This window comes from Triticum dicoccoides, chromosome 2A (genome assembly GCF_002162155.2).
Source record: "Triticum dicoccoides isolate Atlit2015 ecotype Zavitan chromosome 2A, WEW_v2.0, whole genome shotgun sequence".
Lineage (NCBI taxonomy): Eukaryota > Viridiplantae > Streptophyta > Magnoliopsida > Poales > Poaceae > Triticum > Triticum dicoccoides.
Window position 1 is genome coordinate 683,204,647 of NC_041382.1, and position 260 is coordinate 683,204,906.

Consider the following 260-nt stretch of genomic DNA (forward strand, 5'->3'; position numbering starts at 1 on the left):
TCATTTATTTGTTTCGAATTCATGAAGTTTTTCTAAATTCATGTTATTTTTTATTTTTCTGTTATTTTTCTGTTTTCTCTTTCCTTTCATGTTTTAATTTATTTATTTATTTAATTTTAATTCATGAATTTTCCTTTCATGTTTTCTGTTCTCTTTTCTGTTTTCTCTTCCTTTTACGCCTTTTCTTGTCCTAGTTGCAAGTCCATCTTTGACGTGCAACTGGGGCACAATCCATTTTTGTTCTAGTTGCAAGTCCGACT